The sequence below is a fragment of the Scyliorhinus canicula genome, chromosome 1, assembly GCF_902713615.1.
Source record: "Scyliorhinus canicula chromosome 1, sScyCan1.1, whole genome shotgun sequence".
Taxonomy (NCBI): Eukaryota; Metazoa; Chordata; class Chondrichthyes; order Carcharhiniformes; family Scyliorhinidae; genus Scyliorhinus; species Scyliorhinus canicula.
The window spans coordinates 4,608,323-4,629,718 of NC_052146.1; the positions used below are offsets into that span (position 1 = coordinate 4,608,323).

Genomic DNA, 21,396 nt, shown 5'->3' on the forward strand with positions numbered 1-21,396 from the left:
AGATCTCGCGAGACCTGGCGATGCAAATCCCATCCATTGTGGGCGGGCTCCTCTCCTTTTAGCAAATCTGCTTATTGAAGCGAGAAAGCTAGTCTCACTTTAATATCCAGTTTCTCGAGGTACCCGAGACATTGGGATCTACCCTCGTCGCCTTGGAGATCTCGGGCGAGTGCCGTTCAGGACTGGCCTCCACAAATGAGGACCTATGGAACGGCACTCGTGGGGGTCTCCCAGGTGATTGGAAGCCCCCAGATGCATGCTGTTTGGGCAGGGTGGTTCTCTGTCACGGCTGGTGCCACCTGGGTACCCTGGCAAGACCAGCCTGGGTGCCAGCCTGGCATTGCCAAAATGCCCAAGTGGCATATGTCATGTGCTGGTGATTGGCTGGGGTGCCCTGCGTGGGTGTTGGGGGTGTGCGAGGGGGGGGGGGCAGGGACCCTCCCACAGTGAGTTGGGGCTTGAGGGGGGGGGTCAGGCGATGCGTCGGGGGTCTTGGTAAATCGCTGGCTTTTAAAGCAGACCAAGCAGGCCAGCAGCACGGTTCGATTCCCGTACCAGCCTCCCCGAACAGGTGCCGGAATGTGGCGACTAGGGGCTTTTCACAGTAACTTCATTTGAAGCCTACTCGTGACAATAAGCGATTTTCATTTCATTTCATTTCATTTCAATACCGGCATCAACCACCATTTGTCACAATGCAACTTATATTCCAGTAACTCTGCCTCAAAGGTGATTTGAGTGTCCTCGGTCACATCATTTAAACCTGATTAGCATCTCACTTCTGTCCCCGAAGTCGCGTTGGTAAATGTGTCACGTGAGCCAGTGCTGAATTATACAGCAGCTGCCTGTCCACATTGAGTTATCCAGTCTCAATCAAAACGGTGGGACAGACGTGACTCGACTTTGTAAACCAGTGAGACAATCGGCTGCTTCGTAAAGCATGCTGGCCATTCTGATCCTCCCCGATGGTGACCCTGCCCTGTCTCCCGGTGACAGAGTGTGTGGAGCATCCCCATGGATATCAGCTGTTCCGGTTGATCAATGACGGGGTAAAAAAAAAAACCTGGGAAATTCCTCTTTGACTCCCTTAGATGATCCAAACTCATCCAGTTGATCGCTCGGGTTCTGCCTTGGAAACATATCGCCGTCCCTTCACTGTGGCTGGGTCAAAATCCTGGAACTCCCTCCCTAACAGCACGGTGGGTGTACCTACACCTCAGGAAATCATAAAAATGATTTCATTGGAACACTGTCTATTAGAACACAATTTATTCCCTTCATCACATGAACTTCAAATCAAATCACTCAGAATTCTGCCCTTCACTGATGTGAGAAATGTGAACTCTTTGTCTATATTGGTAATGACGATACTTTAAACTACAAATGAATCTTGTTGCTCCTCGGTGTTCCCCTTTTCCCAAGCCTCAGCGTCAATCACCATCACCGCCAGCTATTTCTACAAAGAATAATCAAGGTTGAAATATGATGAGTAGAACCTTTGTAGATCCCGAGAGAATCGCTGAAGTGCTGCCAGTCAGGTTTTGGCCTTGTTTAATGATCTCACATACTCAATATTCACAAGTTCTTTCAGAAAACTTTGGTTTTAATGTATGCAGTGTAGCCAATTAGGGCTTCTGAACCAGAAACAGAAAATGCTGGGAACACTCTGAATGTCTGGCAACATCTGTGGCGAGAGAAACCAAGATCATAGAATCCCCACAGGGCAGAAGGAGGCCATTCGGCCCTTTGAATCTGCGCCGACCCTCGGAAACAGCCCCCTCCCTAGGCCCATGCTCCGTAACCCAGTAACCCCACCTCACCTTTTTGGACACCAAGGGGCAATTTATCACGGCCAATCCACCCTAGCCTGCACGTCTTTGGACTGTGGGAGGAAACCGGAGCGCCCGGAGGAAACCCACGCACACACGGGGAGAACGTGCAGACTCCGCACAGATAGTCACCCGAGGCTGGAATCGAATCTGGGTCCTTGCCGCTGTAAGGCAGCAGTGCTAACCACTGTGCCACCGTGGAGTGCATGACTTCAATGCGATTAAAATGGGGGAAATCACATGGGGCCAGGATTGGAGGAATGCTCAAATCTCGGAGAGCTGTAGCCAGGAGGAGACTATAGGGCTAGGGAAGGGGCGAGGGCGTGAAGGGATTTTCCCTACTGCTCCCCAATGTCAGGGCCTAGACTTCAGTTTCTCATCCGGAGGTGCAGGTGAGGTGGATTGGCCGTGCTATATTGCCCCTCAGTGTCTGAAGATATGAAGGTTAACTGGGGTTACGGGGAGAGGGCGGGGGAGGGCTGGGCCTAGGTAGGGTGTTCTTTCAGAGGGTGGGTGCAGACCTGATGGGCTGAATGGCCTCCTTCTGCACTGTAGGGGTTCTATGACCTCCAACAATGCTGCACCCGCTCAGTACTGCAGTGGGACTGTCAAATACAGTTTGTGCTCACGTGTTTGGAGTCCCTCAACATCAATTATCAAGTTGCTGATTGGGGGAGCCTGCATTGTGCTCATTGGCTGTCACTTCCCCTCATTGCAGCCCTTCAAAAAGTACATATTTGGCTGCAAAGCCGCACGTTAGGATGTTCTGAGATTCAGAAAGGCGCGAACGATCCACCGCTCTGTCCTTCTGTCTGTCTCTATCTTCCGATACTTTACTCAATCACCGCACCCATCCGAGGTTCTGCCTTGAAGTGTATTTCAGCCTCATTGCCGGAACAAACACATTATAAATCTGGCAGCTTCGAAAGGTTTAGAAACAGACAGTGTGCTTCTGTTACAAATGTTTTGTGGCCAGGATTTGAAGTACAAAGCTCTGGGATCAGAAGAGTTTGAGGACAAGGTGAAATGTGAAGGATAAAGGGCATTAAGGAGTTTATGCTCGACAGGTTTTGAGGGTTTGTGCGTCAGGCATTAAATACCACTTGAGAAAAGCAGAGATGGTCATTTGAAGAGAAGTTGCTGCTGTTGATCTTTGATACCCACTTGGGTTCAGAGCAAGGTTTTCTAGGGGAGCACGGTAGCATTGTGCATAGCACAATCGCTTCACAGCTCCAGGGTTTCAGGCTCGATTCCGGCTTGGGTCACTGTCTGTGTGGAGTCTGCACATCCTCCCCGTGTGTGCGTGGGTTTCCTCCGGGTGCTCCGGTTTCCTCCCACAGTCCAAAGATGTGCAGGTTAGGTGGATTGGCCATGATAAATTGCCCTTAGTGTCCAAAATTGCCTTTGGTGTTGGGTGGGGTTACTGGGTTATGGGGATAGGGTGGAGGTGTTAACCTTGGGTAGGGTGCTCTTTCCAGAGACCGGTGCAGACTCGATGGGCCGAATGGCCTCCTTCTGCACTGTAAATTCTATGAAGAATAGAATTCAATAGGAAATCACACAAGGAGGCCCTTCAGCCCATCGTGGATCTCTAAAGAAGCAATTCACTCCCTGGTCTCCTCCCACCATCCTGTACATTCTTCCTCTTCAGATACTTCGATCGAATCTGTTCCCATAACACTCACAGACAGTACACTCCAGATCCTAACCACTCGCTGTGTGAATCTGCCTCCACCACACTCACAGACAGTACATTCCAGACCCTAACCACTCGCTGTGTGAATCTGTCTCCACCACACTCACAGACAGTACATTCCAGATCCTAACCACTCGCTGTGTGAATCTGCCTCCACCACACTCACAGACAGTACATTCCAGATCCTAACCACTCGCTGTGTGAATCTGCCTCCACCACACTCACAGACAGTACATTCCAGATCCTAACCACTCGCTGTGTGAATCTGTCTCCACCACACTCACAGACAGTGTATTCCAGATCCTAACCACTTGCTGTGTGAATCTGCCTCCACCACACTCACAGACAGTACATTCCAGATCCTAACCACTCGCTGTGTGAATCTGCCTCCACCACACTCGCAGACAGAACATTCCAGACCCTAACCACTCGCTGTGTGAATCTGCCTCCACCACACTCACAGACAGCACATTCCAGATCCTAACCACTCGCTGTGTGAATCTGCCTCCACCACACTCACAGACAGTACATTCCAGATCCTAACCACTCGCTGTGTGAATCTGCCTCCACCACACTCACAGACAGTACATTCCAGATCCTAACCACTCGCCATGTGGAAGTTTTTCCTCGTGTCTCCATTGCTTCTTTTCCCAATGACCTTAAATCCGTGCTCTCTGGCTCTCCGCCCTTCCACCTATGGGAACAGTTTCTCCCTGTCTCCTCTGTCCAGCCCCCTCATGATGTTGAACATCTCAATCAAATCTCCCCTCAATCTTCTCTCCAAAGAAAACAGTCCCAACTTCTCTAATCCATCCTTGTACCTGAAGCCCTACATTCCTGGAACCATTCTCGTAAATCTAATATGCATTCTCTCTAATGCCCAGAACTGGACACCCAATGCTCCAATTGAGGATTAACTAGTGTTTTATACGGGTTTAACAAAACTTCCTTGCTATCGTACTCCATGTTGTGATTGAGAACGGCCAGGATTCTGCACCCTTTATGCATCATCCTCCCAACCTGTAGGTCATCTTCAGTGAAATGGCGAAGGAAGCAATAAGGTGGAAGCAATCAACTTACATTGATATAGTGGCTTTCATGATCTCAGGCCACAAAGCACTTTACAGCCAATCAAGTACTTTTGAAATATAATCACCGTCCGAATGTAGTGTTGGCGGTCCCTGACAGCGAGCTGGGGCTCCTGCGGTGAATAACTCACCTCCTGACTCCCCAAAGCCTGTCCATAGTCTATAGGACAAAAGTTAGGGCTGTGATGGAATACTCTCCACTTGCCTGGATGAGCGCAGCTCCAACAATACCGAAGAAACTCAACACCATCCAGGACAAAGCAGCCCCGCTTGATTGGCTCCTCTTCCACAAACATTCAAACCCTCCACCACCAACAAACAGTAGCAGCAGTGTGTAGCATCTAGAAGATACACTGGAGGAACTCACCAAGGTCCACTTATATCTCGAAGGACAAGGGCAGCAGATACCTGGGAATCCCACCACCTGGAGGTTCCCCTCCAAGTCACTCACCACCCTGACTGGGAAATATATCGGCCGTTCCTTCACTGTCACTGGGTCAAAATCCTGGAACTCCCTCCCTAACAGCACAGTGGATGCACCTACACCACATAGATTGCAGCGGTTTAAGAAGGCAGCTGGCCACCACCTTCTCAGGGACAATCTCTTTCTTGTGCTTTCGTCTGCTGTCTCTGCTGTCTTTGGCCTTTGTCGACAACTCTGCTTCACGACCAGCAACGCCTCGCTGGAGTGGGATGGTCTGGGGCACTCTCTTCCCAGCTGTGGAAGCCTAAGTAAATCCTCTTCCAGTGGGGGTGTCAGGGTATTACTGAATCACTTTCCCCTGCCCGTCCTGTGATCCTTGACCAGTCGTGAGCTGGGAGTAGAGCGCGCGCTTTGGGAGATGAGCATTTGGTACTCTGATGCAATGCCCTATGGGAGGGGTTACCTCTATGCTCAGGACGTCTCCTTCCTGCAGGTGTTTGTAATGTGATCCATCCAGATGACACACTGGCACTTCCGATAAGTTAAAACAAAGGTCTTCCTTCGTCTAAAACCAACACTCACACCAAATCCCCTCAGTATCATGGTTGTAGGTTAGCATCTGAGAAAACTCGAGACATCAGTTCATAAGATTCATAAGTTCATGAGATATAGGAGCAGAATTAGGCCATTCGGCCCATTGAGTTTGCTCTGCCATTCTATCACAGCTAACATAATCCTCATCTGCTACCTACAATGTAACAGACCAAGAGCTGGATTGTGAAATCAGCCAGAGCATCTCCTCCCTAGAACACATGACCTAGGAGCGGGAGTCGGTAATTTAGCCTCCCGAGCCTAACACCCTCAATGTGATCATGGCTGACCCCATCCTGGCCTCAACTCCACTGTCCTGCCCCTTCTCCATAACCCTTCACAATTAAACATCTGTCAAACTCCTCCTTAAATTTACTCACTGCATGCACCGCACTCTGTGGTAGCGAATCCCACAGATTCACAACCCTTTGGGAGAACTAGTTTCTCCTCAAATCTGTTTTAAATTTGCTGCCTCTTATCCTAAAATTATGACCTCTGGTTTTAGAATGCCCCACAAGAGGAAGCATCGGCTCCACGTCTACTTTATCCAAACCTTTTAGCATCATTACTTCTGCGAGATTCTTAATGTAGTAAAGATGGCAGGGAATTTTCGCACAGTAATCTCCCAAAAACAGCAATGTCATAAAGACCAGACAATCCATTACAGGGATGTCGACCGAGCAAAAATATTGGCCCCAGGATACTGGGGATAACTCAGTTACTCTTTGTTAAAATAGCACCATGGGATCTTTCTCATCCTTCTGAGAGCTCTGACAGGGCCTCACTTCTCCAACATGGTTTCCTCTTAGAGGCAGCACCTCCGACAGTGCAGCACTCCCTGGGTACTGCCCTGGGATTGTCAGCCTGGATGATGGGCTCAGCTTTCTGAAGTGCGAGGCAAGAGATTACCCCCTGAACCATTTCGGACAAACAATATCTGGCACCGGAAGGCACTGAAATAATTTGGGAGATCATTATAGAAAGCCAGTGGGTATATATATCTCCCCCAAGGCCCGCATTTGTTACCGACCCCCCATTGCCCTTGAAACTGGGCGTCTCGAAAGACCATTCCAGAGGAGCGTAGTTAAGAATCAACCGCATTGCTGTGGGTCTGGAGTCACATGTAGGCCAGACCAGGTAAGGACGGCCGATTTCCTTCCCTAAAGGACATTGGTGAACCAGATGGGTTTTTATGGCAATTGATGAAAGTTTCATGGTCGTGATCACTGAGACCAACTTTATGTTCCGGATTTATTCATTGAATTTAAATTCCACGTGCCGTTGTGGTGGGATTTGAGCCCAATGTTCCCAGAACATTAGAGCCTCTGCGCTGGTATTCCAGGGACATTACCACCATGTCATACAGAGATACATACAAATAATGTATCTTTATATACATGTATGTATGAGTGTGTGCATGAGTGAATGTTTGAATCAGTGTGTGTGTGAGAAAGTGAGTGTGCGAGAAAGTGAGTGAGTGTGCTAGAAAGTGAGTGTGTGAGAAAGTGAGTGAGTGAGTATGCGAGAAAGTGAGTGAGTGTGTGAGAAAGTGAGTGAGTGTGCGAGAAAGTGAGTGAGTGTGAGTGTGCGAGAAAGTGAGTGAGTGTGTGAGAAAGTGAGTGAGTGTGCGAGAAAGTGAGTGTGAGTGTGCGACAGTGTGTTCATCAGTAGGTGAGCCCTTTCGAGCAGTATTTCCTGTTCTGTGAGGTTGTTCTTGTTGCTATTCAGCAGTAATCCTGGTCGAAGGGCAATGTCAGGGACAAGGTCACAATTCCATTTGCAAATGCAAATTGCCAAATGTTCCTCTTGAAACTGAAAATCATTTCAGACAATGACCGAGGGAGAAATATCAGTCAAAGTGTGGCAATGTTTATCAAATAAGGTGTCTGCAGCCAAATGTATTCTGCTCTGACAGATAACGCACTCTCAGGTAATGACTGCCAGTCTGACGGTGATTGGGATTCGGGCTGGGTGGGGAGGATGTGGTGGCGGAAGTACAGTTAGACTGACCCGTGGAGTTCCCCCCACTGATCCCGCAGTCTTTTCTCAGGTTCTGAACTTAACCCATTTCAAACAGGTGGGAAGAACGATAGCTGGAAACCAACGGCACCCTTTAACGATGCAGATAGTAATCTTCGCTGTGGCCAAACATTGGAGTACAAAGCCCCAGTTACATCATACCAGGAGCACTCTGTACAGCTCTGGGCACTGCCCCTTCAAGAGGATATATTGTTATTGGAAGGAATGCAGTGCAAGTTCACTAGAATATTACCCGGAGTGCAGGATAAGAACCTTAAAATTGGAGCCACACATTCAGGAGAGAAGTTTGAAAACTTTTCTTCGCACAAAAGTCCGAGGACCACAGGAACGCGGAGCAGGAGTCGACCATTCAGCCCCTTGAGCCCTGTCCGCCATTCGATACGTTCATGGCTGATCTCATCCTGGCCTCAACTCCACTTACCTGCCCGTTCTCCATAACCCTTCAACCCATGACTAATTAAAACTCTTGTCTAACTCCTCCTTAAATTTACTCATAGTCCCAGAATCAACCCCAGAATTCTGGGGTAGCGAATTCCACATTCACTTGTTTTAAATCTGCAACCTCTATGACCTCTCTTATTTCTGTATTGCAACTCAATGTCCCACCTATTTTAGTGTAATCTGCAGATTATAGAACCTTCTATCCCTGTATCCATGTCATTAATCTATATTGCAAATAGCCGGGGCCCAAGGACCGAACCCTGTGGCAGCCCACTAGTTACATCTTGCCATCCAGAAAAAGATCCATTCATCCCGACTCTCTGTAGGTTAGCCAGTCTTCTATCCAAGCTGCTAAGTAAAAGTGCTATCCTCTCTCCCACAAAAAGCTGTTGATTCGGCAAGGTGGCACAGTGGTTAGCACTGCTGCTTCACAGCGCCAGGGTTCAAGTCCTTGGGTGACTGTGTGGAGTCTGCACTTTCTCCCCGTGTATGCGTGGGTTTCCTCCGGGTTAGGTGGATTGTCCATGATAAATTGCCCCGTAGTGTCCAACGGTGAGGTGGGGTTACGGGGATAGGGCGAGGGAATTGGGTCGAGGTCAGTGTTCTTCAAACTTTTTTTCCGGGGACCCATTTTTACTAACCGGCAAACCTTCGGGACCCACCCCGGCCGACTTTCGGGACCCCCGCCGGCCGACCTTCGGGACCCACCCCGGCCGACCTTCGCGACCCAACCCGGCCGACCTTCGGGACCCACCCCGGCCGACTTTCGGGACCCCCGCCGGCCGACCTTCGGGACCCACCCCGGCCGACCTTCGCGACCCAACCCGGCCGACCTTCGCGACCCACGCCAGCCGACCTTCGGGACCCACGCCGGCCGACCTTCGCGACCCACGCCGACTGACCTGCGCGACCCACGCCGGCCGACCTTCGCGACCCACGCCGACTGACCTGCGCGACCCACGCCGGCCGACCTTCGCGACCCACGCCGACTGACCTGCGCGACCCACGCCGGCCGACCTTCGCGACCCACGCCGACTGACCTGCGCGACCCACCCCGGCCGACCTTCGGGGCCCACGCCGACTGACCTGCGTGACCCACACCGGCCGACCTTCGGGACCCACGCCGACTGACCTTCAGGACCCAACCCGGCCGACCTTCGGGACCCACGCTGGCCAACGTTCGGGGCCCACGCTGGCCGACCTTCGGGGCCCACGTCGGCCGACCTTCGGGGCCCACGCCGGCCGACCTTCGGGACCCACGCCGGCCGACCTGCGCGACCCATGCCGGCCGACCTGCGTGACCCACCATTTTCTCTTACCTTGTTTGCTGCTGACACAAATGGATGAAGGTGAAGCCTTCCGTTGTCGGAAAGTATGGAGTCTCCATCTGGCCAAAGTTCTGCATTTTTTTCCTGTAAAATTTTATTAAATAAACCCCCCCCACGAACTTGCAAAAAAATAAAATGAATAAAATAAATGAAAAAAACAAAAATTAAATGACTAAAATAAATGAATAAATGAATAAAAAGCACTGCAGAACTTGTAAAACGAAAAGCTGCAACCGTTGAAAAAATATAGTGGCCGGACTGCGCATGTGCGCCGATCATCATGCGTGCACGCGCAATGCGGCCAAATTTTTTTTAACATGTTCGCGGCCGCTTGGAACCGGCGTTATGAAAAGCCGGCTGCTGCGCGGGGATTTGCACGATCGGGAGCGCCGCAGACAATGGCTCTGCGACCCTCCCGACACCCGCCCGCGACCCACCTGCGTGTCGCGCCCCCGACTTTGAAGAACACTGGCCGAGGTAGAGTGCTCTTTTGGAGGGTCAGTGCAAACTTGATGGGCTGAATGGCCTCTTTCTGCACTGTCGAGATACTACGGTAGGGGCTCAATTAATCATTTTAAATCGGAGGTCAATAGAAAGTTGCTAACTCAGTGTATAAATGGAGCCATGGTCGAAGAGGCTGGGGGCGCTGAATGGCATCTTCCTGTCCTTATATGAGGAAGAGCTGACCTATTGATATGTTCCTGGGGCTAGGAGGGTCAGGAATGCTCATTGGGTCTTCACTCGGAATCCACAGTCCGCTCCTTTCCCCAGGCACGACCATCCTCCTGAGGGTAAATCCTTAAACTGCAGTCTGCTGATTCACTTCATTTACTATTGATAAACCTTTCATCTTAAACCCCCAATCAGAGTGATGCTCAGCAATCACACAGCTGAAGCTTTGCTGCATGGAACTTGATGAGGATTGTGAAGATGACCTCCTCATGTCACCAGCTTTTGAAGACAGCAACACATTCTTCCTAACTAAGTAAAAACACTTTAACGCCTCTGTCTACCACTTCCTTTATGCTCCTGCTCCTGCTTGGTGCACTTCCCTCTGGCTTCTTCTGACCACCCAGTCGCTCAAACCAATTGTGAAATGGAGATCAGACACTCTAGCCCTTTCCACACCTTCCCAGCCTGGCATTCCCCCGAGCACAAACTTTGTTATAAACAACCACTGATAGATGCTGCGCAGCAACATACTGTTCTTCAAATCGCCGCAATCATCTGCTCACACTCCCCGCTTCCCTGATGAAAAGCATGTGTTTCAATTTTAATGACAGCTCTAAGCTCAATATTTATCCAAACCTGTCTTTATAGAACATAAACTGAGAGTCACCCTTCACCCAATGTTATCGTTCAGGGGAAAAGACAGGGAAAAATGATTTAAGCCAAATCTCTCCGCATTTTAATTCTGCCTCTGTCGGCAATGGAACTCACGTAAACATCGCTACTCTTCCTGTCGAGGCCATTCCTTTGGGTCCCCCGCTGTGATCTCCTGCTGTTGATCGCCTGGATGCTGATGAGGTCTGTCAGCCCTGGATTCCCTCCCTTTGGACCCCTGCGTGTGAGCAGAAGACATGGCTCTCAGTGAATACTTTGTGCCTGCCTTCACAAAGTTCAGGGGAAGGAATGTGAAATATTGGACGGGATAAACATAGTGATGTGACCATCAATTCACGAGAGACACGATTGGAAGTAAACTGTGGTTTTAATAGTCTTACAACTGAGCCTGCCTGCGACCAGAAGAACTGAGGGCAGGCTCACACGGCTGCAGCACATTATACTTCCGGTAGTGGGAGGGGCCATGGGTGGAGCCATGGGTGGAGCCCTGTACAAACTCCTCATCTCCCCCTATGGGAAGAGCCGCTCAACGGCTCACATACAGAGCCCACAAGGACATAATACAATGCAATACAGTGTGAATTACAATACAGTATAATTCACCACACATAGTGAGAGAGGAAATATTAAGAGGCTTAGCACCTGTGAGAGTGGGTAAGTCTCCAGGTCTGGATGGAAGATATGCCAGGCCGCCATAGGAGAAGCAAGGGAGGTCCTGACCATCATTTTCCAAACCCCTCTGGCTGCAGGTGTGGTGCTGAATACAAATTAGTCATGGAGAGAAATGCCCGTGTCCCCTGTTCTGACACATGGGTTCCCAGCTAATACCGGACTTCTGTTTAAAAGGGAGAGGGGGATAGGCCGAATAATTAGCAGTCAGTCAGGCTAACCTCGCTGGTGGTCTAATTATGGGAAAGATTTCTGAGAATAATCATTTAAAAAAGCATGGATGAAGCAGACAGAATGGATTTGCGAAGTGAAAGTTGTGTCTGATTAATATTGTGAAGGTAACGGGAGGGTCAGTGAGGGAATCATATCTCATGAAATGAATGAAAATCGCTTATTGTCACGAGTAGGCTTCAATGAAGTTACTGTGAAAAGCCCCTAGTCGCCACATTCCGGCGCCTGTTCGGGGAGGCTGGTACGGGAATCGAACCGTACTGCTGGCCTGCTTGGTCTGCTTTAAAAGCCAGCGTTTTAGCCCAGTGAGCTAAACCAGCCCCTATGTAGTCCACATGGGTTTTCGCAAGGCTTTTGAGGAGGTTCCACACGGCAGACTTGGTTAAAAAAGTAAAAGCCCGTGTGATCTGAGGGGAGGATGACAGTTGCTGAGTGTTTTTGTGACCAGGGGGCTGTTTCCATCAGCGTTCCACGTTGCACTCAGATCGGGCAGCACCGCGGCCTCACGGCGCCGAGGACCCGGGTTCAATCCCGTCCCTGGCTCACCACCCATGTGGAGTTTGAACATTTGCAGGGTAGGTGGATGGGCCACGTTAAAATTTCCCTGAATTGGAAAATTTAACAAAAAAACCACTCAGACAGGCACTTGAGCTAATGTAACCCATGGGGATAGAACAGAGAACACACAGTGCAGAAGGAGGCCATTCAGCCCATCGAGTCTGCACCGACCCACTTTGAGCCACCACTTCCACCCTACCCTCCTGTAACCCAATAACCCCATCTAACCTTTTTGAAATGAAATGAAATGAAAATGAAAATGAAAATCGCTTATTGTCACGAGTAGGCTTCAAATGAAGTTACTGTGAAAAGCCCCTAGTCGCCACATTCCGGCGCCTGTTCGGGGAGACTGGTACGGGAATTGAACCGTGCTGCTGGCCTGCCTTGGTCTGCTTCAAAAGCCAGCTATTTAGCCCTGTGCTAAACCAGCCCCTTTTGGACACTACGGGCAATTTATCATGGCCAATCCACCTAACTTGCACGTCTTTGGACTGTGGGGAGGAAACCGGAGCACCCGGAGGAAACCCACGCAGACACGGGGAGAACGTGCAGACTCCGCACAGACAGTGACCCAGCAGAGAATCGAACCTGAGACCCTGGCACAATGAAGCCACAGTGCTATCCACTTGTGCTACTGTGCTGCCCATGAGGATGAGGACCAAGAATTGGGAAGTGGGGTTAGGCTGGACAGCACTTTGGTAACTGACGTAGGTAAAAGGGACAGAATGGCCCCCTCCTGTGCCATGGCCTTTTCCTTTCTCAAGGAAGCACTTGTGCCTAGAGAGTGCCTTTCACAACTACATGCTATCCCAAAGTGCTTTCCAGCCAATGAAATACTTTGCAGAGTATGATCGCTGTTGTACATGGGGAACTGCAGAGGGCAAATTGTGCATAGCAAGCTCCCATAAACAACAATAAGACATCTCCTCCTAATAATGGGTGAGGGAACATTAATGGCCCAGAACATGGGGGAATCTTACATTCGCGTGAGATGGCAAAATGGGCCTCAGTTTAACATCTCGTCCAAAAGACGGTGGACTGGATTCTCCGCTGGCTGATGACGAAACTCGATTGGGCGGAGAATGGGTTCCAACTCTAAAATCGCGGCGCTGCAGATTTGATGATTCTCTGTCTCCTCGACAGCGGCGTCAATGCGTTCCGGAACGCACATACTGTAAACATCGCTTGCATAGTGTTATGGGCCAGTGTTTAGAGAACCCCAAAGTGTATCATGGAGTTTACCTGACCCACAACTTTTAATAGATTGTGGTTATGGGGAGCACACGGCCCACTATACAGGTGTGATGCAAACAGTACTTTTAAATTAAAACAATGTTTATTTATGAAATCAATTAATACTTTATAAACCCACAGCAAACATCTTAACAACTATCAACACCAATAAATCCCCAAAGAATACAGTACTCTAAAGATAACCCTTAATTAATTCCAAAACAACATCCGGAAGACAAAAGACCCTTTTTAACACAGAGATCAGGTTTAAATTCACTATTGAGAGCAGTCAGCACTTTGAAATCACCCAATTGATTTGGAGACAGTCTTTAGTTTGCAAAGAGAGATCCTGATGCAGCTCCTTTCCTTGCCTGCAGCTATCCAGCTCTCAAAACGAAATGAACCACACCCTGTAGCAAACAGCCTAAAATGAAAGTAAAGCAGACAGACAGCCCAGCTCCACCCTCTCTACTAAACACCCATTTCTTAAAGGTACACCCACTACAGGTATTCGATAAACCCCCATTTTGTACAAGGTACTCTCACATGACAATATCATTAGCGGGTCCAACCCGGTATTCTCCGGCGCCTCTACGATTCTCCCTCTCCAATGGGCTGAGTTCCCAACGGTGCGGTTCACTTGTGCTTCAGAAATCATGAAACCGACATCGTAGCTGCTGAGGGAGAGAGAGGGGGAATGGAAAGTGTCCAACATCGTCCTAGTTTTCTGACAATTGTGTCGCTGGCCGCTAGGCTTCTGCCAGGGCCGGGGGGTGGGGGGAGGGGGGGGGGAGTAGCAGGGGTTGGCTAGGAGCTGGGCTGTGGGGTTGGGGTGGACGGGCATGGAACAACATTGCTGCAGCTGGAAAGGCAGCCATGCAGCTGTGTACGCCGCTGACAGCCCACTTTAAACCTGGTGTCATGGGTCATAAAGGTGTCCCCCCCCCCCCCCCCCCTCCCCCGCAAGGGCACCCCCTTCGGTGCCCTCTGGCCCCAGTCGACCCATCAGCTGTACGGGCCGCTCCAGCATAACCAGTGCCATCTTGTTGGATGAGTGTGTGTGGGGAGTGTAATGTGTGTGTGAGGCTGGGATGAGTGTGTGTGGGGAGTGTAATGTGTGTGTGCAGCTGGGATGAGTGTGTGCGGGGAGTGTAATGTGTGTGTGCGGCTGGGATGAGTGTGTGCGGGGAGTGTAATGTGTGTGTGCGGCTGGGATGAGTGTGTGTGGGGAGTGTAATGTGTGTGTGCGGCTGGGATGAGTGTGTGCGGGGAGTGTAATGTGTGTGTGCGGCTGGGATGAGTGTGTGTGGGGAGTGTAATGTGTGTGTGTGGCTGGGATGAGTGTGTGTGGGGAGTGTAATGTGTGTGTGAGGCTGGGATGAGTGTGTGTGGGGAGTGTAATGTGTGTGTGTGGCTGGGATGAGTGTGTGTGGGGAGTGTAATGTGTGTGCGTGGCTGGGATGAGTGTGTGTGGGGAGTATAATGTGTGTGTGTGCGGCTCGGATGAGTGTGTGTGGGGAGTGTAATGTGTGTGCGGCTGGGATGAGTGTGTGTGGGGAGTGTAATGTGTGTGTGGGGCTGGAATGAGTGTGTGTGGGGAGTGTAATGTGTGTGTGTGGCTGGGATGAGTGTGTGTGGGGAGTGTAATGTGTGTGTGCGGCTGGGATGAGTGTGTGTGGGGAGTGTAATGTGTGTGTGCGGCTCGGATGAGTGTGTGTGGGGAGTGTAATGTGTGTGTGTGGCTGGGATGAGTGTGTGTGGGGAGTGTAATGTGTGTGTGCGGCTGGGATGAGTGTGTGTGGGGAGTGTAATGTGTGTGTGCGGCTCGGATGAGTGTGTGTGGGGAGTGTAATGTGTGTGCGGCTGGGATGAGTGTGTGTGGGGAGTGTAATGTGTGTGTGGGGCTGGAATGAGTGTGTGTGGGGAGTGTAATGTGTGTGTGCTGCTGGGATGAGTGTGTGTGGGGAGTGTAATGTGTCTGTGCGGCTGGGATGAGTGTGTGTGGGGAGTGTAATGTGTGTGTGCGGCTGGGATGAGTGTGTGTGGGGAGTGTAATGTGTGTGTGGGGCTGGGATGAGTGTGTGTGGGGAGTGTAATGTGTGTGTGAGGCTGGGATGAGTGTGTGTGGGGAGTGTAATGTGTGTGCGTGGCTGGGATGAGTGTGTGTGGGGAGTGTAATGTGTGTGTGTGGCTGGGATGAGTGTGTGTGGGGAGTATAATGTGTGTGTGTGCGGCTCGGATGAGTGTGTGTGGGGAGTGTAATGTGTGTGCGGCTGGGATGAGTGTGTGTGGGGAGTGTAATGTGTGTGTGGGGCTGGAATGAGTGTGTGTGGGGAGTGTAATGTGTGTGTGCTGCTGGGATGAGTGTGTGTGGGGAGTGTAATGTGTCTGTGCGGCTGGGATGAGTGTGTGTGGGGAGTGTAATGTGTGTGTGCGGCTGGGATGAGTGTGTATGGGGAATGTAATGTGTGTGCGGCTGGGATGAGTGTGTGTGGGGTGTGTAATGTGTGTGTGCGGCTGGGATGAGTGTGTGTGGGGAGTGTAATGTGTGTGTGAGGCTGGGATGAGTGTGTGTGGGGAGTGTAATGTGTGTGTGCGGCTGGGATGAGTGTGTGTGGGGAGTGTAATGTGTGTGTGGGGCTGGGATGAGTGTGTGTGGGGATTGTAATCTGTGTGTGAGGCTGGGATGAGTGTGTGTGGGGAGTGTAATGTGTGTGAGGCTGGGATGAGTGTGTGTGGGGAGTGTAATGTGTGTGGGGCTGGGATGAGTGTGTGTGGGGAGTGTAATGTGTGTGTGCGGCTGGGATGAGTGTGTGTGGGGAGTGTAATGTGTGTGTGAGGCTGGGATGAGTGTGTGTGAGGAGTGTAATATGTGTGTGAGGCTGGGATGAGTGTGTGTGGGGAGTGTAATGTGTGTGAGGCTGGGATGAGTGTGTGTGGGGAGTGTAATGTGTGTGGGGCTGGGATGAGTGTGTGTGGGGAGTGTAATGTGTGTGTGCGGCTGGGATGGGTGGGTGTGGGGAGTGTAATGTGTGTGTGAGGCTGGGATGAGTGTGTGTGAGGAGTGTAATATGTGTGTGCGGCTGGGATGAGTGTGTGTGGGGAGTGTAATGTGTGTGTGGCTGGGATGAGTGTGTGTGGGGAGTGTAATGTGTGTGAGGCTGGGATGAGTGTGTGTGGGGAGTGTAATGTGTATGCGGCTGGGATGAGTGTGTGTGGGGAGTGTAATATGTGTGTGCGGCTGGGATGAGTGTGTGTGGGGAGTGTAATATGTGTGTGTGTGGCTCGGATGAGTGTGTGTGGGGAGTGTAATGTGTGTGTGCGGTTGGGATGAGTGTGTGTGGGGAGTGTAATGTGTGTGTGTGCGGCTCGGATGAGTGTGTGTGGGGAGTGTAATGTGTGTGTGCGGCTGGGATGAGTGTGTGTGGGGAGTGTAATGTGTGTGTGCGGCTGGGATGAGTGTGTGTGGGGAGTGTAATGTGTATGTGCGGCTGGGATGAGTGTGTGTGGGGAGTGTAATGTGTGTGCGGCTGGGATGAGTGTGTGTGGGGAGTGTAATGTGTGTGTGAGGCTGGGATGAGTGTGTGTGGGGAGTGTAATGTGTGTGTGCGGCTGGGGTGAGTGTGTGTGGGGAATGTAATGTGTTTGAGCGGCTGGGATGAGTGTGTGTGGGGAGTGTAATGTGTGTGCGTGGCTGGGATGAGTGTGTGTGGGGAGTGTAATGTGTGTGTGAGGCTGGGATGAGTGTGCGTGGGGAGTGTAATGTGTGTGTGCGGCTGGGATGAGTGTGTGTGGGGAGTGTAATTTGTGTGTGCGGCTGGGAGGAGTGTGCGTGGGGAGTGTAATGTGTGTGTGTGGCTGGGATGAGTGTGTGTGGGGAGTGTAATGTGTGTGTGCGGCTGGGATGAGTGTGTGTGGGGAGTGTAATGTGTATGTGCGGCTCGGATGAGTGTGTGTGGGGAGTGTAATGTGTGTGTGCGGCTGGGATGAGTGTGTGTGGGGAGTGTAATGTGTGTGTGCGGCTGGGATGAGTGTGTGTGGGGAGTGTAATGTGTATGTGCGGCTGGGATGAGTGTGTGTGGGGAGTGTAATGTGTGTGCGGCTGGGATGAGTGTGTGTGGGGAGTGTAATGTGTGTGTGCGCTGGGATGAGTGTGTGTGGGTTGTGTAATGTGTGTGTGCGGCTGGGGTGAGTGTGTGTGGGGAATGTAATGTGTTTGAGCGGCTGGGATGCGTGTGTGTGGGGAGTGTAATGTGTGTGCGTGGCTGGGATGAGTGTGTGTGGGGAGTGTAATGTGTGTGTGCGGCTGGGATGAGTGTGTGTGGGGAGTGTAATGTGTGTGTGCGGCTGGGATGAGTATGTGTGGGGAGTGTAATGTGTGTGTGCGGCTGGGATGAGTGTGTGTGGGGAGTGTAATGTGTGTGTGAGGCTGGGATGAGTGAGTGTGGGGAGTGTAATGTGTGTGTGGGGCTGGGATGAGTGTGTGGGGAGTGTAATGTGTGTGTGCGGCTGGGATGAGTGTGTGTGGGGAGTGTAATGTGTGTGTGCGGCTGGGATGAGTGTGTGTGGGGAGTGTAATGTGTGTGTGGCTGGGATGAGTGTGTGTGGGGAGTGTAATGTGTGTGCTGCTGGGATGAGTGTGTGTGGGGAGTGTAATGTGTGTGTGGCTGGGATGAGTGTGTGTGGGGAGTGTAATGGGTGTGCGCGGCTGGGATGAGTGTGTGTGGGGAGTGTAATGTGTGTGTGGGGCTGGGATGAGTGTGTGTGGGGAGTTTAATGTGTGTGCGGCTGGGATGAGTGTGTGTGGGGAGTGTAATGTGTGTGTGCGGCTGGGATGAGTGTGTGTGGGGTGTGTAATGTGTGTGTGCAGCTGGGATGGGTGTGTGGGGGGGAGTGTAATGTGTGTGTGGGGCTGGGATGAGTGTGTGTGGGGAGTGTAATGTGTGTGTGGGGCTGGGATGAGTGTGTGTGGGGAGTGTAATGTGTGTGTGAGGCTGGGATGAGTGTGTGTGGGGAGTGTAATGTGTGTGTGGGGCTGGGATGAGTGTGTGTGGGGAGTGTAATGTGTGTGTGAGGCTGGGATGAGTGTGTGTGGGGAATGTAATGTGTTTGCGCGGCTGGGATGAGTGTGTGTGGGGTGTGTAATGTGTGTGTGGGGCTGGGATGAGTGTGTGTGGGGAGTGTAATGTGTGTGCGCGGCTGGGATGAGTGTGTATGGGGAGTGTAATGTGTGTGTGAGGCTGGGATGAGTGTGTGTGGGGTGTGTAATGTGTGTGGGGCTGGGATGAGTGTGTGTGGGGGAGTGTAATGTGTGTGTGGGGCTGGGATGAGTGTGTGTGGGGAGTGTAATGTGTGTGTGTGGCTGGGATGAGTGTGAGTGGGGAGTGTAATGTGTGCGTGGCTGGGATGAGTGTGTGTGGGGAGTGTAATGTGTGTGCGGCTGGTATGAGTGTGTGTGGGGAGTGTAATGTGTGTGTGGCTGGGATGAGTGTGTGTGGGGAGTGTAATGTGTGTGCGGCTGGGATGAGTGTGTGTGGGGAGTGTAATGTGTGTGTGGGGCTGGGATGAGTGTGTGTGGGGAGTGTAATGTGTGTGCGGCTGGAATGAGTGTGTGTGGGGAGTGTAATGTGTGTGTGCGGCTGGGATGAGTGTGTGTGGGGTGTGTAATGTGTGTGTGCGGCTGGGATGAGTGTCTGGGGGGAGTGTAATGTGTGTGTGGGGCTGGGATGAGTGTGTGTGGGGCTGGTATGAGTGTGTGGGGGAGTGTAATGTGTGTGTGAGGCTGGGATGAGTGTGTGTGGGGAGTGTAATGTGTGTGTGAGGCTGGGATGAGTGTTTGTGGGGGGAGTATAATCTGTGTGTGGGGCTGGGATGAGTGTGTGTGGGGAGTTTAATGTGTGTGTGCGGCTGGGATGAGTGCGTGTGGGGAGTGTAATGTGTGTGTGGGGCTGGGATGAGTGTGTGTGGGGAGTGTAATGTGTGTGTGCGGCTGGGATGAGTGTGTGTGGGGAGTGTAATGTGTGTGTGGGGCTGGGATGAGTGTGTGTGGGGAGTGTAATGTGTGTGTGTGGCTGGGATGAGTGTGTGTGGGGAGTGTAATGTGTATGTGCGGCTGGGATGAGTGTGTGTGGGGAGTGTAATGTGTGTGTGCGGCTGGGATGAGTGTGTGTGGGGAGTGTAATGTGTGTGTGGGGCTGGGATGGGTGTGTGTGGGGAGTGTAATGTGAGTGTGCGGCTGGGATGAGTGTGTGTGGGGAGTGTAATATATGTGTGTGGCTGGGATGAGTGTGTGTGGGGAGTGTAATGTGTGTGTACGGCTGGGATGAGTGTGTGTGGGGAGTGTAATGTGTGTGTGGGGTTGGGATGTGTGTGTGTGGGGAGTGTAATGTGTGTGTGAGGCTGGGATGAGTGTGTGTGGGGAATGTAATGTGTGTGCGCGGCTGGGATGAGTGTGTGTGGGGTGTGTAATGTGTGTGTGGGGCTGGGATGAGTGTGTGTGGCGGGGTGTAATGTGTGTGTGGGGCTGGGATGAGTGTGTGTGGGGAGTGTAATGTGTGTGCGCGGCTGGGATGAGTGTGTGTGGGGAGTGTAATGTGTGTGTGAGGCTGGGATGAGTGTGTGTGGGGTGTGTAATGTGTGTGTGTGGCTGGGATGAGTGTGTGTGGGGGGAGTGTAATGTGTGTGTGGGGCTGGGATGAGTGTGTGTGGGGAGTGTAATGTGTGTGTGGGGCTGGGATGAGTGTGAGTGGGGAGTGTAATGTGTGTGTGGCTGGGATGAGTGTGTGTGGGGAGTGTAATGTGTGTGCGGCTGGTATGAGTGTGTGTGGGGAGTGTAATGTGTGTGTGGCTGGGATGAGTGTGTGTGGGGAGTGTAATGTGTGTGCGGCTGGGATGAGTGTGTGTGGGGAGTGTAATGTGTGTGTGGGGCTGGGATGAGTGTGTGTGGGGAGTGTAATGTGTGTGTGCGGCTGGGATGAGTGTGTGTGAGGAGTGTAATGTGTGTGCGGCTGGAATGAGTGTGTGTGGGGAGTGTAATGTGTGTGTGCGGCTGGGATGAGTGTGTGTGGGGTGTGTAATGTGTGTGTGCGGCTGGGATGAGTGTCTGGGGGGAGTGTAATGTGTGTGTGGGGCTGGGATGAGTGTGTGTGGGGCTGGTATGAGTGTGTGGGGAGTGTAATGTGTGTGTGAGGCTGGGATGAGTGTGTGTGGGGTGTGTAATGTGTGTGTGGGGCTGGGATGAGTGTTTGTGGGGGGAGTATAATCTGTGTGTGGGGCTGGGATGAGTGTGTGTGGGGAGTTTAATGTGTGTGTGCGGCTGGGATGAGTGCGTGTGGGGAGTGTAATGTGTGTGTGCGGCTGGGATGAGTGTGTGTGGGGAGTGTAATGTGTGTGTGGCTGGGATGAGTGTGTGTGGGGAGTGTAATGTGTATGTGCGGCTGGGATGAGTGTCTGTGGGGAGTGTAATGTGTGTGTGTGTGGCTGGGATGGGGTGTGTGTGGGGAGTGTAATGTGAGTGTGCGGCTGGGATGAGTTTGTGGGGGGTGGGTGTAATGTGTGTGTGTGGCTGCAGCTTGTCAGCCTCCCGAGTGTCCGTCACGGACCCGGTGAATCCGGTACCGTTTCCCATTGGAATGGATTGTGTTCCCCGTGGCCCCGGTGCTGCCCCTCCACAGGAGCTGAATCGGTCCAGATGCGGCGCTGGTTTTGCTGTCGTGTAAGGGCACGAATCCTACTCCAGCGTCAACACTTAGTCTCAGAAACGGAGATCCCACCTGGCAGCTCTGACGGGGCAGCTCTCCCTCAATATTGCACTGGGAATATGGGCCTAGATTTGGTGCTGTTTTGGAGTGGTGAGTGGGACCCAGATTCTCCTGCCTCAGCGATGTGAGTGTTCCTCACTGTGCCTCACACCGGAAACCTCGTC

At 51.7% G+C, this 21,396-nt stretch overlaps 1 protein-coding gene across 1 annotated transcript in view; it reads left to right on the forward strand.

Annotated features, from left to right (window-relative positions):
- adgrd1 (adhesion G protein-coupled receptor D1) overlaps positions 1–21,396 on the forward strand; it is a 346,241-nt gene that overhangs the window by 247,203 nt on the left and 77,642 nt on the right. The window lies entirely within an intron of this gene.